Raw genomic sequence first — 16880 nt, forward strand, 5'->3', positions numbered from 1 at the left:
TGCTCCACCCCTCTGCTCATCTTCATGACCCTCATCTGGACTCACTCCAACAAGTCCACATCCTTCTTATGCTGTGGGTCTCGAAGCTGGACACAGTGCTTTGGCTGGGGTCTCATGAGAACACGCAGAGGGAGAGAGAATTTGCTTGAATCCTCCCTTGAGAATTTACTGCACTTAGGTGTCCCCAGTGCCACTAGACCTGTTGCTGCAACCTGCCATTTTTAGACAGCCTGCATGTGAAGGACATGTTTATAGTCTGTGTTGCCAAACCCAATGGTTCCCCTTCCTGGTCTGACTAAAGTTATTTGTAGTCACAGGTTCTGGTTCCACGTTTTATTTGGCTTTATGTAGTCAGTGTTGTTTAGCCAGAGGAAAAGGTGATATTTTCTGGCAGCAGACTGGAGGACCTGCCAGTCAGGCTGGACACCAGCAACACAGGATGTTCTGCAATTCTGAGCTTTAGTTTCTGAACTTTCTTGCCGTTTAACAGTGATTTTTTTTTTTAAAGTAAAAGAATGATTGACTAGGTAATCAGTGGAATATGACCAAGAATAACATGGTAGAAAATTATTCTAAGTCTCACAGTTGGTCTTATTGCACTGTTTCCTCTCCTTTCAGTCCCCAAACAAGACTCACCTCTGCAGGAGCTTGCACGTGGGGGTGCAGGCAATGCATGCTTCTCCAGCAAAGGCTTCCTTTTCTGCAAGGGTCCTTGTGGCTTGGGACTAAGGGGTGTGACAAAACTTGATTAAAAGGTGGTGGAAAATAATGCACAAGGACTGTTTTTAAGTTCAAACAAACAACCAAGTAGCATCATGTAAATTGCTTTCCCTTCTTTTCCTTTCCAGTGAAAACTCTTGTTGGAAAAAGCATCTGAGAAATTCTTTCAGGTTTCTAAAACCTTGTACAAGACCAAACATCTGAAGCCCCAACCTCTCAGCTGGGTGTAACAGGACCCACACTGCTCTGTGGGGTTTAGTGCTGCAGCTGGGTCCCTGAGATTCTTGAGATCACTTTACTAAGGCTGGTTTTGGCAGATCGTACCAGTCTCCCACTATGTCTTTTACATATTGCAAAACCATTCATTGTTCATTTGATATTCACCAGCACCAGCTCAAACCCACTTTGTGAGTAGTTCTGAATTTCTGCACGTGTTTTAAATATATTGGGTTTGTCAGGAGTGAGAATAAGCAGCACTGGGGAGTTTTTCCTTCTGATTTTGAAACTTTTTTCCACTGGTTTGCTTGCTCTAGCAGATCACAAATAGATTTCTGTGCTTTCAAACTGAAATGTAAGTCTAAACTGGGCTTTCTTAGGTAATGGATAGTTTAATGAAACTGGATGAATAAAAGCATTTTTAATTAAATATGGCAAGAATAGTAAATAAAAGTTGTGTAGAATAATCTCACTTGGCTATGTGCATGCAGTCACAGAGGCAGCTAACAGATGATATTTTTCACTTAAGGTTATGTGGATTTCCTTTACTTCTTTAGTCAATTCTGTTATTGACCAGTTTGTCCCACCTCCCAGTGTGTGAATCCACCTGCTCCTGGTAAGGGCTGGGGTGGGTGTGCTGGGAAAGCTCTTGGGATCCTTGCTGGCGGCCCTGTCTCCATTCCACTGGCTGTGCCTTTTCATCTTTGTACGTGTACAAAGGGGAAAAAAATCCTATCTTGTTAAAGGCTGAGCTTGTCTGCTGGAAAAATGCCCATTTGCAGGTGAGAAATTGTCTGTCTCAGGACAAGGGAACTAATTGTTTGGCCCTGTTTGGCTCTGAGCAATCTGGGCTCTGCTGCTTCCTCTGGGAGATTACGTTGCTCAATACATCAGAGTACCAGGAAGTTGGTTTCTTGCCCTGGGTATTCAATTTAAAATTTTCTTTAATTTAATCTCATTACTGAAGCTGGCGAGAAACACAAAATATTTTTCAGAACAGGGGTTTTCTGTTTTCTCAGGATCCTCTCAGCAGCCTGAAACCCTGCAGGTCTCCAAGGGAATTGTCTGCAGGTGACAGCCAGGTTATAAAGGTTCTGATGGACCTTCTTCCAGTTCCCTACAGAGTCCTCATCAGTTTGGCCTTCAAGAGTCCTGACTGGTTTCTGTAGGGTGTTATAACATGTATGACACATTTACATGTAATTACTTTGACCTTTTTAAGCCTAGTAAAACTTTGTCATGGAAGAAAGCATGTAAAAATGTGAATACTTCTAAAATATGAGTAATTAGGGGGAGATGGGAAATGTATGTGTTAGAGGTTCTGTCTCAAACACCTGGTGACTCAAGCACCAGCCGTCGTGTGACTGAGGTGGAGATGAGGAATGGTCTCACACCAAAGCTCGTGACTTGGAGACAGAATACATGAGTTTTGCTGTGCCTTACACAGATTTATTTGGCGACCCTGTACAAATCACTTAACCTCCTTCTGCCCACAGTCCGTAGAAGAAGGATGGTGTTTCCCTATCTCACAGAAGTGCTGGACACTTAATTCATTAGTGCTTATAAAGTGTTCTCAGGTCTTTTAGAGGAAAATGCTGCACGTCCATGAAGACTTAATGTTGATTCATGTGCAGATTCTGAGGTCTGGGCCTTGGCTCCCCAGTGCCAGGATAAAGACTGTGGCTGATGAGTTCATTTTTATCATGAACCTAAATCTTCTCTGTGCTATTCCAGGGCTTGCATAAAAGAAATTCACAAAGAATATTGAAAATAAATATTGAAATGTTTCTATTTTATGATGCATTGTGTCTGTTTACTTTAAAAATATGTATAAAGACTTCCCAATGGCTTTTGAAAGTGTCTTGACCCCATCTTCTGTGCCCTGTACTGATTTTGAAGGAAATTGAGTGAGATGCTGAGAAAATATGTAATTTTTTTTTCAATCTATGCTTTATCTTCTTATGTTTTCTGGCTAAATTTAGAATTGTTCAGCAATTAAAAAAAAGCATCATAGATATTCAGATAAATGTTACCATATTTGGCATGGTGGGACATGTCATTTTCCATTGGCACCATGTCATAGGCCAGTGTAATATGTCAGAAGTATTTTATTGCACTGGCTTCAGGACGTAAATGAGATGAGACGGGTTGCAAATCAAATTTACCATACCTACCTTTAATATATACTAAACAAGCTAGCAGCATAGATCTGTCTAACACACAGCGTGGCTGCAGCAGCAAAGATCTGGCCTCAAATGGTGAGGCAGGTTATGAGGGACAGGCATTTTAAGAGTTACCTCTTCCTGTGTGCCTTGCAATATCCTTTATTATCTACAATTAGAATTCTGTTTCAGTTCAGAGAGAAGTGCTGAAAGAGGCAGCCTGATGCAGATTTGGACAAGACAGGGCAGTGGTAGAAGTGCATTTGATAACAGTCCCTTGTTGCCTTTTCTTTGTTAGGGCTGTAACTTCTCTTCAGCCACACAAAGTATGGCAGACCTTCCCTCTTCCAATCTCTTGGCTTCAGTCCATGTTTCTAGGAGGAACTCCTCATGTCTACCAGTAATGCCTTGGAAGAGAATAGGTTTCAACCATTATCAGATTAATTTGAAACCTTGAAAGTAAAAATGAAGAGCCGTTAGCTTCCTGTGGAGATCAATATCTGCTCACTGGAAGTCAAGGTGCACAGGGAAAAGTGCCCTCTGCTTCAAACACTGAATTGCTGCTGTTTGCTGCAGAGTGAGCTTGGGTAATTCTATGTAAAGACATCATTCAGTCGTACTTATTTGGAAGACTTGCTGTTAAGGAATAGCAATGAAGCCAAAATAATTCATCCCACAATTAAATATATTAGCATTTATTTCAGCAACCCAGTTTAATCTTAATTTACAGTAAAGCTTCATATCTAATTATGATAATTAAGTAATTTGGTAATTGTAGGTTGAAATACGTTTGTAATAGAAATGTTATAAACTTCTTTGGGTGGCTGTGATTGTTATAATATTTCTTTTGGGGTGGAAAAGGAGAGGCATATCGCTTGTGGAAAGGTGAAATACATGGATTATTCTCTATAGAAATTTTGAGCTCAAGCCAGAGACAACTATACAAATGCTATCTATACCTTGAAAATATTAATTTCTAAACATTGAGGTGTGATTCTTTAAAATAAAAAAAAAAAATCTGTCCTGAAAAATATGATAATTTGGGACTCTTGTGTTTGCAGCATTCAGAAGAGGAAAAATTACACAGAACACTGAGAAATGTTAGATTGGGTAGAAAGGGATAAGGTAGAGGAGGGAGAGAGGGAAGGGGTCAAAAGGAAGGTGATTACATGGCCACTAGGAAAATATGTTTTCAGGGTACAAATTTTGCTATCCTGGCACAGCTGCTGAAGCTGGGAAGGATGTTTTTACAGGAGATGACTGCACAGCCTTCCTTAAACTTGGCCTTGGGCTTCCATTGTAATGCAATCCCATGGATATGGAAATCTCACAGTAGTGCTACTGTCTTGAGCATAAAATCTAAGACAATGATGCTATGAACAAGCAGATAAAAGGGACACAATTTATTTGCTGCTTGCTTCAAGAGGGAGAATTTCAGCCTCTGGTTAGCACACAAGGGCTGCTGGTAGCTGCCTGGCTGCAGTGAGTTCCCCTCCATCTCTTACAGAGTGAATGCTGGTGACGGGGATCTTAGTAGTTTGTCACTGCAGGAAAGCTTTGACACATCCTTTTTTTTTCTTTTCCTTAATAAAAATAGATATTATGTGCTATTCTACCTTTGCTAGATTTTCACAAGCATGTGTCCATGCAAACTGTAAGTTGATAAAGTTCTCTCAGCATTTCAGCAGGTTGTGTCTCTAAAGTAGTCAACTACGTGGTTGGCAAACCCACAACAGAGGAAGGTGCTAAGACCCACTTCTGTCAGGGGAGGGAGGGTGTGGGTGTGTGCCCCAGGATGGGCTCTCAGCTGTGGGACAGTGCAGGGAGGGGTAGTCAAAGGAGGGCAGAGCTCACCTGGGGGTAGGACAGAGGTGTGTAAGAGAGGAGGGAAGGAGAGGTGCCTGTGGCAAGGCTCTGAAGTTGAACACAGGGCTGCGGTGAAAGGGGAAACAGGGCGTGTTTGATTCCCTTGAGAAAATGCCTTTTTTTTTTTTTTAATGTTTCTTTTGTTTGACAAGTCAGGTCATGTATGCTGATGCTCGGGTGTAAGAATCTTGTCTGCTTGTGTTGATCTTGGAAGCATCAGACCTTTGAGAGCGGAGGCAAACTGCGTCTTGACTGGAAAAATGGAACCCTGTTTTCATTTTTACCCTGTTTCTCCATTGTTTTTTCCCTTCCCCAAATAAGTGTCTCCTCCTTATTCTTGTCTCACTCCACTGTGCACAGTCAGACACTGGGGTTTAGGATATCTGGTTAAAAGCAAAAGTGGTTTTAGTTTATTTATTTTTGGTAAGCATGATGTGTTGAGAAATGGAAAGCATAAATAGAAATGTCCAGACCTGCACCACTTCTTCTTTATCCCAGTGTTACCAACAATAGGGAAATAACTATTTTGGGAGGCATAAGAGAATGAAAACCCCTTCAGCTGCTCCCCAGGCCACAGTCTCACCCATGCGCTGTCTGCCTCATCCCATTCAGACAGGGTTCCTTAGTCATTTGGATGGGACAGGGAGAAAGGCTTCGTCTTTTCTAATTAGGTTCAGTATTAGAAAAAGGTTCTTTTCCCAGAGGTCAGTCAGCACTGGAACAGGCTCCCCAGGGAAGTGGTCACAGCCCCAAGCCTGACAGAGTTAAAGAAAAGTTTGTACAGTGATCTCAGTCACATGGTGTGACTCTTGGGGTTGGTCCTGTGCAGGGCCAGGAGTGGGACTCAATGATCTTTGTGGGTCCCTTCCAACTCAGCATATTCTGTGATGCTGTAATTAGTCAGTGGACTCCCTTCTATTAATAGTTTTTGCTCAACCACTTTTCCTTCGACATTAATGCTACATTTAATATAATGTTGTTTGTTTTCTGTGAAGTAGTCATGTGGCACCAGTGGAACTCGGACACCACCCGCTGTCTGAGGGCAAGCGTCAGGATCTGCCCCTCTGGCTGCCTTGCTGGGGAAGCAAAGCAGCTGCAGATGAGGATCTATGCAGCAGAGAAGCCAGGGGCAAGGCCATGTGCTTGGTTTTAAAGTGAGGTGCTGTGTGGCACCGTTGTTTCTCATCAGGCTACAGGATGGTTAGTCAGGATTGAGAATGACCTCCCAACACAGTCTCTTGGAAGCAGTGACATGGAAACCCTGGCAGCAATCTGTCATGGGTGAGGGCCTGGGAATGGTATGAATAGCAGCACAAGAAGATGCTCAATGCAAAATGTAATCAGCTTAGATGGATTTGTTACTGGAGAGAGCAGGAAAAGATAGGTCTTTGCAAGGTTTTATTTGTTCTTGGGTATGAGTGGGCATTAAACTTCCAAGATCCTCCTTTTTGTTTGACTTCAGCTTGAATGTTTGGCTCCATTTGTTTTTGAGTAACTAGAATGTTTTGAAGCTTAGAGTGGATAGAGAGAGATAGCCTACAGCTGGTAATGATAGTAGAGCCTTTTATGCTGTCAATTTAACAGTTGTAAAACAATTAGGGAGAATTATGTCAATAGCAGGCTTTGTTCACACTTTCCTTGCCCAATTCTCTTTTTTTTTTTTTTTTTTTTTTTTTTTTTTTGTGACGTGCCTTTCCTACCATGCTCTGAGAGCACATAAACAGTGGAGCTCTGTGTGTTTGTATTGTGTATGGTCAGTGTTATCCATTAAACCATGGCTGGATGTAGATCTTCTAAAATTTTCACAAATTGATTTTCCAGTGCTTTGGCTATTGCATTTTAATGTGGCTGCTCCTAAACAAACAAAATCATGTTTTCAGGAAGCTAAGACAGGATAAGAAGTGATTTGTATGGGAAGTGGTGGCTGATTTGCTCAGACTGCTGCAGCTGTTTCCTTCTGTGATACGAACAAAACCCCTTCAAATCAATCGGATCCATGTTGGCTGAGCTCTGCTACCCACGCAGAGGGGCAGCCGAGCCTGTCCCTGCTCTGGTGGGAAAGCAGTTGTGCCAAGGCAGGCTGACCCACGCTGAGATGCTGCTTTGTCTTGCTTGGCTCCTCCCAGTTCTAGACTATGGATTAGTGCTCTCCTTTAGTACTGAGACTAATCTGGATGATGTCTCCCTTGCAGATAATGCAGCCCACGTGAAGGGCATCTCTTGCTGCTCTCCCATACCACATCCGAGTGTGGTTTGCTTTCACTTCTCTCCCTTCCCACACCCAAGGTTCCTTCAGCCTTGGCACCTTCTTCCCTGCCCAGACAGCCTCACCTGTGCTCAAGACTCTTCCTGCTATTGATGACATGGAAAGGGCTTAGTGCTATACAAGAACAGTGATCTGAAATGAAGTAAATATCTTTCTATCTTTTCCAGTCAAAAACCAAAATGATTACACTGAAATCAAGAGCATTATAAATTAGTTTTTTCACCTGGGTCCCAAGGGAGGGAATAGATATGAAAATCTTCATGCTTATTCTTCCCTCCCCCCAAAATAACATGTACATGTAGATGATCCTTTAAGAAAGGCTTCCCAAACTCCATTTACCTTGACAGCTGTCACTTGGCACTTGTAGCTGTCATGGCAGCGTGTAGTTTTTCATGAATTACTAGCACTGGTGGTTTTTTCTCTTTATCTGCCATCAGCCCATCAGCCGGGCCTTTCATAATGGCTTCTGGCACCTCGTTGGGGAGATCGGTGCCATTGAATTACCCCCGCAGCTCCCCCGCCTCGCTGGGCAACCCTGTTTACTGATGTGCCTTTTCCTGTAAATATTACAAGCAGTACTCGTGGAAGGGATGTGTGGGAATGGAATGGCTTCACCTTGTAACAGTTAGCTGGGGTGGCAGCTCTGCCTTGACTGATAATCCATGAGCCCTCGTGTTCCAGTTACTTCGCTAAATAACATGTAGACATCCTACTCTGAAGGCTTGTATATGATAGTTAATTAGACAACATTTAATTTGGCTTAACATTTGTGTCAGTTTTGTGGAAGTGAGCCTCCATAATTAGGGAATACAGATCAGATTTCTGTCAGACTTATAACCTCTCACTCTAATTTAATGCTCGCTCCTCTGGTGCCGTGTCACACTGGGTGTGCAGGATTACCCCTCCCCACCCCATCTTTTCTGCTTGACTAGTAAGAAAGTTGCCCATTTAACACAACTGACAGCAAATGGGATTGTTCATGGAGATGTAAGGGCAGGAACTGAGCTGGACCTGTTTCTGAGAAGTTGAGCTGGTCCTGCAATTTTTCTGTTGGTTTTCTGAAACTGTTGGAAGTGTTTGGTCATCTGAAGCATTCTCAGGAAATACTGAATAGAGTATCTGAGTTCAATCTGTGGGTCAAGATATGATGTAATTGCAAGTTGTACCATGAAAATATGTAACTCAGTGGTACCCGGTGTTCAGATTTTAATCAACACAGCTGCTTTCTGCCCAGTTACCTCGATGCTGTGCAGCACATATAAAGGAGTGAACATATATACCTTCTGAATTTACTGTTATGAAAGGTTACTTCTTACATTGTGGTGGTGGTTCTTCAGGATGATTTTTGTGGGCAGAAACCATTTACTGTGGTTTCCAAAGACCTGAACTTTCCCCAAATGCAGATATCAATTTTGGTCTCTAAGTGAGCAGTGATCATCCTGGCTTCACTGGGGTGTAAATGGCTGGTGTAAATCTGCTACACAGATTTATTAAGTGAAACTTGAGACTTATATGTGGTCATTCTTGTCTTATCTGTAAATCCTTGAGACCGTGCTTTGCATGGAAATCAACATTATGTCATTTTAGTCACAGAACATTTCCCTTTTGTAGTAAATTATGTCATGTGTCATTTGGAAAGTGATACTCTGCCAATTTTTTTTTGGGGGGGGTGAGTACTGGCTGGGAAGTAATGTCACTTCATATTTTTATTCAGAGACCAGAGTCAAAACAATTAGAATAATAATTTTAAATGAAATAATTTGTCTTTATAGTGCAATGTTGTCTAGCAGGGTTGCATAGCACACATCTGTGGATAGCATGAAAAGAAGGGATTGTATATTCTCACATGTCCAGCAATAAATGCTTGCAGCCTGAAGAGATGTGCTCTGCATGCTCTAGATGACAATCCTTCCAATGCTGAAACTTGGAATTAAGTGGGAGATGGAATATCACATATGTGGGAAAGGAAGGAGTTCAACAACACTGCCCTGAGCTTAAGTTACTTGGATGTGTAATGTGTTGTATTTTGTATATAAACACATTACTAATAAGAGGAGTTTAACTGCAGTGCCAGTACTGCTCTGGCATCCCTCCTGGAGAGTCATACTCAGTTCCCTGATGGGTTCCAGAGCTGCAGAGCTCGGTGTGCTGCTGGGAGCAGTAGCCAGAACCAGGTGTTTGGGAGCGGGGAGAAAACCCCACAGTGCTCCGACTTGGGGGTGGAGTCTGAGTCTTGTGGTAGCAGTGAGTGCGTTCAAAAAACACTCTTCCTCTTGTTGAGACTTGCTTGTTTATTCGATGCAGAATGTGTGCAGGTGTCTTTTTTGTGTGCATGAAGGATTTCTCTGTGGAAATAGAAGAATGTTGCTGTAATAATACTTGTTTTGCAGAATCCTTCCCTGAGAAAGATACTGTGCTGGCTTTAAAATGTTACAGTCTCTGGCATCATACATGCTTAGGGTCCCTAATGTATCAAATACAGTTCAGGGCAAAGCTAAGGAAGTCAGTGTCCTATTGAAAGGGCCTTTATGTCTTTTCTTTTCTTTGTTCAGCAGGGAACAAAGTTTGTCATGGTGAGACACCAGACCTTTGAAGAGGCTCAGGTAACCTCTCACAGTGTGCATGGTGCCAACAAAGGGGCCCTGTCAGCCTTTGTAGAGGGCGTTGAGACCTCAGTCAGCATTGACTTTTCAGAAGATGAGGAGTGTGCTGGTGAAGTGCTAGACTGTGGTTCTTCGGATCTGTTGGTTCATGGAGGAACAGAAGAAGCTCGGCATGAAGATGAAAAGGTGACAGCAGCAGCAGTATCCTGGAGGTTGTGATCACACAGGCAGATGAGGTGGTGATAGACAATACTTCATATAAAATTCCCTTTTATCTTACCTGATTTGTATTCTTGGCTGTGGTCAGAAATACAGCTTGTTGTTTCTAATTAATTCTTTAATTTTCATTTATTTGTATTTTGAATTTAGAAAAATTCTATTTCATGTTGGAAACGTTCTCCCTCTAACCCAAAATGCATTAAAAAGGCTATTTGTTTAATCAGCAGGATTTTTTAATCTTATTATATGCTGCTCAAAAATGAATATTTCTTTGTATTGTACACTACACATTTACATAAATTAGTGTTATCCTTGGTTATTTTGCAACCCATAATTTATACGCTTTTTAGTTTTATCATAAAATAAAATCTTGCCTCTAATATTCTGGGAACATTTTTAGCATCATAGCAAATTACCTTGGGAGGAACTATTACACAGTCAGTGAACTATCCTACTTGAGTTTAAAAAAAAAAAAGAGGAACTTAAATGTGTATCAAATGCTCAGCTTTCACTACTCTTTCATTTTCGCAGGCTTTTGAAAACTGCAAATTGGTAAAAATTCTAGTAAAATTCATCTGGAGCATAAAATATTTGCAACATTTTTGGTTGCTTGAAAAAGATTCAAGATTCATGGCCTGATTCAATTATTTTTTAAGTGTTAAGATAAGTTTCCTCCTCCTACCAGGTTTCTTTGTTTATATATTTTTTTCTACAGAGGGTTCATTTTGAATATTGCATTCAGAAATGTTGACAAAACATTTGTCAAGGATTTCTTTGAAATAATTTTGCGAGTACCTAATCTTGCAAGGTACTGATAAATGGAGCTCTTGATTCTGGGACAATGGAGGCCCAAACCCCAAATGAATTGCATAAGCTCTCCATTTCATCAGCATAAACTTGAAATATAAAAATGCTATGAAAACATTTGCTATACCTCCCTTGGGTTAACTTTCCCTTCTTTTCTCTGTGATTTCATCTTTGAGTAGCTTTGCTGTTATTGACCAATTCTCTGTACCTTGTAGGGGTTGCTAAATTCCTCATCCTGTACTACTTTTGCTCTTTGCATGCGCTGATAGCTGCAGGTTAGGATCAGGGTATGTGGAGCCATGTGCATCTGAGACAGAGGATTCTGGCCCCAAAAATCACACTGATTAAATAGGAGTCAAGTACTGATACAGACAGTTGAAAATAATTTTGGTGGTTTTTTTAATGTGGCCTCTAGCAGTATTTAAAGACTGCAAAGATCCTTGTTATCTTATCGTTTCGACTCCTATTATTGTTGAACTCTGTGGTTATACATATTTCAGCATCTTCTTTTCATGTCTCCCTACGTCTTTATAACTGTTGGACAAGTCAGTACGTGAGATACCTCCTTTTATGTGTGCTAGATGTTGTAGATCCTCCAAGGGAAGGAGTAATTAAATTACTGTTTCAAAGGAGTTCTCCACCACACTAATAACTTATCTGTAAGCTTATTAAAGTAGTTGTTTGTACTCTAAAATGACTAAATAACTGTTGTATAATCTCAAAATGACAATAAATCATAATTCCTTCTGGATGGCGGCAGCTATGACGTCTGGATATGCCTAACTGCTGATGTCTGACAGTTTTAAATACCATACTTGCAGGTACCTGGAGGAGGGCACAGGAAAATAACTACAATTCCAGCTGTTGTGCATTCTGCATATTCACACCGGCTATCAATGTTGCTGGTGTTGGACCATCAGTTGGTGCTCAAGCAGCAACCTCAGCTAAGAGCTGGGTGGAGGCAAACAGCAGTGATAGCTGCCTAGAAGATTTTGTTAGCTTTTGGAATCAAAGGTTTTAAAAGCCCCATGTACTGAAAAGATGAAGCATTTTTTTTATTTTCACCACCACGTCTTTGGGCATGAAGGAGGGAGGAGGACTGGCCTGTGGGCAAGTTCTGCTGCCTCAGTGCATTCTGCCAGTCATTATAAGTCCTTAGAGAGAGTAAGTCCATGCAGACAAAGTAAGAGTAAGTCCATTTAGACACTGAACTGCTATGATAAAAGGCAGACAAATATATGTGTGTGTTTGGACAGAGGGCTCAGCCTTTCCAAGACTTCTCTCTGCTTCCAGGGAAAAGACCTGTGTAGTGAGGGGGAAGAGGAAAGGAGAATACAAGTTTCAGTCCTACAGCATGAATACATGTGTGCCTGATAAAATTCTTCCTGCTAATGAAGTTCAGCTTTTCTTTTTCATCCTGTTGGATCAATGAAATGCTCCCAAAATAAGCTCTAATGGCTGATTTTTATTACAGCCTTAAGGAATAGTTTAATTTTGCCTTAGAAATGCATCTGATATGGCCATTTGCTCCTGGGATCTGCAAGAAGATTTTTACCTTCCCTTCAACAAATGACTACTGCTGATCTTTGGTGACCAGCAGCTGTGTGTACACTGTGTGCATGTTCTAGAGGAGTCAGAAACAGGGTAACTAACTGGCCCAGGCAGAATCAAGTATTTCTAGCAAAATGACAGGTTTAAAAATAGATTTAATTGCACCATCTCTTAATGTGTCTATATTTTGGGAGGTGATTGGGAAAAAAAGGTGTCCAGGTTAGAAGTTTTATAAACTGCTTAGAGTGACATGTTCCTTAGCCTTGGAAAAAACATGTTTTGGGATGAAATGAGAAATTTTATGATGACAGAAATATGAATATCCTATCCAGGCTGAATGGAAAGCATAGGAAATGCAGCAAAATGTACCTCCACAGTTCTCCCCTGCCACTGGATAGCACCTAAAGGAACATGACTGAAAAAATAGGATGACTTCATGTTCCTTAGCAGGGCATATGGAATGTCTTTTCTTCTTGCTCACTATGGTGTTACCACTTCTTCATGGCTATGCCTGAACTGGCCTTGTGGGCCAGATGTGCCAACGCACTCATCTCTGATGAACCTACTTAACTCCAGTTTGCACTTCTTGTGCTGGCCATTCTCTATCCCAAAGCAGTAGGGTCACTGTGGGAACACAACAGCATTGGTTTTGGAAGAAGGCTGAGGCATAATAAGTTGTAACTGAGAATCAGGAGCTCCTTCTTCATTTGTTCTACTTAGAGAAAGTAGACCCACAACGTTTCTTTCGGGATTGATCTTCTAAGGGAACAAGGAAACTGTGGTGCACAGTGCTCCTGGGTTCATTGATAGGTGTGCCTTTAACTCCCCTAAACTGCCCTGCAGGTGCTGCCACTGCTCGTGGTCTTGCTGCTCAGAGTGGGAAAGACCAAGGGCTGTGAAATCATCCGGCACACTCCATGTGCTGGCAAATAGCATAAAAATTCCATGCTGGGGAATACCTTTTTGGTATTCAAGGTATCGCTCCCAGGCTGCATTCCTCGGAGAATAGCTTTCCATCTGTATGAGATTTCACCATCAGCACTGACACTTTGGTTTATTAAAATTAGCCATTTTGCATTGAATCGAAGTGGTATAATGAATTAAAAATTAATAGTTCTATTTGAAAAATGTTCCTCTATTTCAGTGACGTGAAACGGAGCCCCATGAAACTGGTTTCTGATTCTCTGATTTTATTTCAGTTAAGTATATTTATCTTGCTGATGGATGTGGTATGGATTACCATACCATATTTTAACATGCCCCAACAACATATCAGCAGATATGTAAAAAAGTGAGTTAATAACATAAATGTCTGCTATCATGCTGCTTTGTAAAACCATTCTTAATTTAATCCATACACTAAATGTGCTTTCCAGTTACAAAAATTCATTGTAAGCATCAGGCAGAAGTGAAACCGTGATACAGAATTGTGACTGATGTAAAACAGACACACAAAATGAGTAGCATTAGGACACTTACTTTGAAGTTTGTTAAAACCAGTAAAGTGATAGCCACTTTAAGTGAAACCTGCTGTTACAGATACCTACTGGATTTTGGGAACATTTCACTTTTGAACTTACTCCTTGCAGTCTGCTTTAGTGTTTAATATGTTGTAGTCACGTTTTTTTTTTTCCTTAATGTAGCAGAGAAAAGTAAAATAGCTGACCTACTCAGATACCTTATTATCTTTGCTCACAGACAGATAGCTCAGTATTTTCAGTATCTGTGAAAAGAACATTTATTCAAATACCTATGAGAAATTACCATGCTATAACAGCGCAAATTTCAAAACAATAGCAGTGTACTCCCATTGAGTACCCATCATAACATTGCCAAATGGGAATCATGGAAAAAAAGTGAGTCATTTGAGTAGGGATTTGAGAATGACAAAGTAAAAAAGAGCGGTTAGGTTGGCCGCTCTGAGTAAATTTTCAGCATCTTGTTGATGCTGGTGATAATTTTAATGTAGGGATTGATTGCAGACTTTGTGAACCTTTTCAGTTAACTGGGCAGGTGGAAGGAGGCAGGTGTCTACTCTGATTCGTGCCCATTTATCTATGGAGAATGGACAAAGTATTGGCACATGACAAAGTTCCTGAGCATAGCAGAGATTCCACAAACAAACAGTTCAGTACATATATACATGTATATACATAAATACATACATATATATATTTTCAATAGGGATTTATATGTGTTTGACAGAACTGAATGTACCAGAAGTCTCTCTTGCTCACAAAAGCATTACCATGGCCATCTGAAATGGACTGACAATGCTCATTTTTTGGAGAGGTTGAAGTGGGCCACATTCTATGAAATATGCTTATCCCTCAGAGAATATATTCTTACTGACCATAAGTCAGTTTGCTTGTAAAATGATAGATAAAAGACTTGGATGATGATTTTGCTCATAAGAAAGACTGTTTTAATCCTGTGTGTTGTTTGAGGGCCATGTGTGAGTGTGTTAATTATACATGTTGTAAATCATGACAAATAAATACCGTTTTTCCCATCATAAACTGCCAGAGTTGTTCAGGGTTTTTTTAATGTTGATTTAATAAGCTAAAGTGACTCTCTTTGAATAAACCCCATGACTTCTGGGAAGGCCATATCCAGTGGATGGAGCATCTTCTGACTGCCAATAAAGCAATGCTTGAGCTTTGCAGTTCTGTGAGTGTTTGGATGTTACAGGAACTGGAACCTCCTGCTTCAGCTGATACATAGAAGCAGCTTGGTGGTCTCTGATGTGGGTTCTTATTATGACAATTCACCATAGACTAGCCATGATTTATACATGTTTCTGTGGCATTGATTAGAGCTGTGGTGTCACAGGTAAAAATGACAAAACAAAAGCAGTACAGGATGCTGGGATGAGTACTATGCAAATAAATGAATTTCCCCTTAGATTTTCTCCTAAAGTTAAGAATGCTTCTGCTTTGGCTGTGCCATGTGAACATGTGAGAACTCTGTTCCCAGGACTGCAAGCTAGGATTGCATGCACTCCTCTGCCCTGGACAATTTGTGCTGGGGTTAGCTGGACTCTGTAGGGATGCTCTGTGACATGGAAGGGTCAGAGTTTGCGAGGCTCCTGCCTTGCTCCCTGCAAGGAAGCAGTTAAATAAACAGGGAAAAATGTCATACCTTGCAACCAGAACTATGTCTGTACACACTCACTGTGCTGTCATAGAGGTAACAAGGCATTAAAGTATAAGTTCCACTTAATTGTCCAAGGAATGACTCACAAATTGGGTGTGTCCACTCTTGTTGAAGAGTAGAAGGTTTAATAGCCCTAAACACATCTTTGTGTCTTTGCCAGATCTTGGTTCCCTCTTGCTCAGAGTTTTCAGTAGGTCTCAGGACTTTTCCTCTTGTTTCTTCCAATCAAGAGGGAAGTTTGTACAAAACCAATGCCATATAATCTACAACGCCATTCTATGCGTGTGTATTTCTGAAATACATATAATTAGCCATGTTCGGACAACTTGAGAAATGTAATTTGCAAAGTTAATTATTTTAGAAGGAAAATTAGAGACAGTGTCTAACTCGTTGTGTCAGAAGATAAAGAGAACTAATTTATTGAGTTAAAACTTGCCATATATAATTTTGTTCATTCCAGTAGGCTGTGTGGGTGCAATTATCTTATGTTTGGTGTTTGTGTGTGCTCTCTTCTACTGTATTATCCAGCCTGCAGTGATCTAATCCAGTGAATTTGGGAGAGGTGACTTGGGAATAAGCTAAATCTGACTTGGTGATGTAGTTTGAATCGCTTTTTGTGTAGTGATGTTTATTTTTTGAGGATAGTCCATGGAAGGAAATGGGCAAATTGTAGCTGACAGAGTGGAAGAGAGTTTGCTGTGCTCTGACTGATGTGGGATTTGATCCCTTTCTGCCATGAACAGCATCCCATTCGGTTTGCTTTAGATCACACATTTCTTTTCAGGACCCGTTGTCAGAAAGCTGCCGAATAACTTTCTCAGGAAGAGCGTATGACAAAGAGCGTGGCAGCAGGGACAAAGGCTGCTATACATTTTACTGCCACTTTCTTGGGATGCCTGACTTAAAATTGTGCATCGTTTCCCACGTAATAAGGGAGATTTGGGCTGGACCTGCTTTAGTTGCTTTGCCTTGGGGTAAGTCAAGAGTGGGGATGAATTTGGCCTCGTCTCTCACCCCAAAAGCCTTGGTTTGAAGAAGTGGCATTGCTGATGGTACAGGGTCAGGCTGAGACACAGAACTGCTTCGGCTGTGGCTGTCCTGAATAGGATTCTCTCGTCTTTATCATTTGCAGTTCCTTTCTGTGAACATGAGGGTTCAGGCCATTTCCATTCTACTGTCTAACGTAGCTTGATTAATATTTGCTTTCATTAATTGATTTTTACATATTCCTTCTGCTTGATATCACTTTTCATGGCTTCCTGGTAACATTTCTTTCTCTGTATTTTGAAAAATACTGATGCACAATATTCTTCC

At 41.0% G+C, this 16880-nt stretch overlaps 1 long non-coding RNA gene across 4 annotated transcripts in view; it reads left to right on the plus strand.

Moving 5' to 3' along the window:
* LOC121664283 overlaps window positions 1–14931 on the plus strand; it is a 40849-nt gene extending 25918 nt beyond the window's left edge. For 2 of the 4 annotated variants that reach the window (XR_006015914.1, XR_006015913.1), the window contains one exon: window positions 9783–14931. This is a non-coding gene — a long non-coding RNA (uncharacterized LOC121664283). The remainder of the gene's footprint in view (window positions 1–9782) is intronic. The other 2 variants (XR_006015915.1, XR_006015916.1) reach the window with 1 other exon arrangement.
* The last annotated feature ends 1949 nt before the right edge of the window (window positions 14932–16880 follow it).

Source organism: Corvus kubaryi, unplaced genomic scaffold (genome assembly GCF_017639235.1).
Source record: "Corvus kubaryi isolate FWS band 111438036 unplaced genomic scaffold, C.kubaryi_AGA036_p1.0 37300, whole genome shotgun sequence".
In the NCBI taxonomy this organism is placed as follows: Eukaryota; Metazoa; Chordata; class Aves; order Passeriformes; family Corvidae; genus Corvus; species Corvus kubaryi.